Genomic DNA, 1551 nt, shown 5'->3' with positions numbered 1-1551 from the left:
TCTCTTCTCCTTCATATGAGCAGGAACAAAGACAAAGGCATTCTTGTTGAAGCTGACCCTGAACCTGAAAGGACCTTGAAGCGAAAGCTAAGAGAAGCTAAGGCACAACTCTCTATAGAGGACCTAACCGAATTCTTCAAAGAAGAAGAAGACATGGCAGCCGAAAACAACAACAATGCCAACAATGCAAGGAAGGTGCTGGGTGACTTTACTGCACCTACTCCCAATTTCTATGGGAGAAGCATCTCTATCCCTGCAATTGGAGCAAACAACTTTGAGCTTAAGCCTCAATTAGTTTCTCTAATGCAACAGAATTGCAAATTCCATGGACTTCCAATGGAAGATCCTCATCAGTTTTTAGCTGAATTCTTGCAAATCTGTGACACAGTCAAGACTAATAGGGTTGACCCTGAGGTCTACAGACTGATGCTATTCCCTTTTGCTGTAAGAGACAAAGCTAGAATATGGTTGGACTCACAACCTAAAGACAGCCTGGACTCTTGGGAAAAGCTAGTCAATGCCTTCTTGGCAAAATTCTTTCCACCTCAGAAATGGAGTAAGCTTAGAGTGGAAGTCCAAACCTTCAGACAGAAGGATGGTGAATCCCTCTATGAAGCTTGGGAAAGATACAAACAATTGATCAGAAAATGTCCATCTGACATGCTTTCTGAATGGAGCATCATAGGTATTTTCTATGATGGTCTCTCTGAACTATCCAAGATGTCTTTGGATAGCTCTGCTGGAGGATCTCTTCATCTGAAGAAGACGCCTACAGAGGCTCAAGAGCTAATTGAAATGGTTGCAAATAACCAATTCATGTACACTTCTGAAAGGAATCCTGTGAACAATGGGACTAGTCAGAAGAAAGGAGTTCTTGAGATTGACACTCTGAACGCCATTTTGGCTCAGAATAAGATATTGACTCAACAAGTCAATTTGATTTCTCAAAGTCTGTCTGGAATGCAAAATGCACCAAGCAGTACTAAGGATGCTTCATCTGAGGAAGAAGCTTATGATCCTGAGAACCCTTCAATGGAAGAGGTGAATTACCTAGGAGAACCCTATGGAAACACCTATAATTCTTCATGGAGAAATCACCCAAATTTCTCATGGAAGAATCAAGAGAGACCTCAACAAGGTTTCAATAATAATGGTGGAAGAAACGGATTTAGCAATGGCAAGCCTTTTCCATCATCTTCTCAGCAACAGACAGAGAATTCTAAGCAGAACCCCTCTGACTTAGCAACCATGGTCTCTGATCTAATCAAAACCACTCAAAGTTTCATGACTGAAACAAGGTCTTCCATTAGGAATTTAGAAGCACAAGTGGGACAGCTGAGCAAGAAAGTTACTGAACTCCCTCCAAGTACTCTTCCAAGCAACACAGAAGAAAACCCAAAAGGAGAGTGCAAGGCCATCAACATGGCCGAATCTGGAGAGGAGGGAGAGGAGGTGAACGCCACTGAGGAAGACCTCAGTAGGCGTGCACTGACCTCCAATGAGTTCCCTAATGAGGAACCATGGGAATCTGAGGCTCAAAATGAGACCATA

At 42.7% G+C, this 1551-nt stretch overlaps 1 non-coding gene across 1 annotated transcript; it reads right to left on the bottom strand.

Moving 5' to 3' along the window:
• Positions 1 to 558: 558 nt before the first annotated feature.
• On the bottom strand, positions 559 to 662 carry LOC130953910 (small nucleolar RNA R71). Its single transcript, XR_009076071.1, has one exon. It is a non-coding gene; the product is annotated as a small nucleolar RNA R71 (small nucleolar RNA).
• Positions 663 to 1551: the final 889 nt, after the last annotated feature.

Source organism: Arachis stenosperma, chromosome 9 (assembly GCF_014773155.1).
Source record: "Arachis stenosperma cultivar V10309 chromosome 9, arast.V10309.gnm1.PFL2, whole genome shotgun sequence".
NCBI classification, from domain to species: domain Eukaryota; kingdom Viridiplantae; phylum Streptophyta; class Magnoliopsida; order Fabales; family Fabaceae; genus Arachis; species Arachis stenosperma.
Note: the sequence above shows the minus strand (reverse complement) of the source record. Positions and strands in the feature narration are given on the sequence as shown.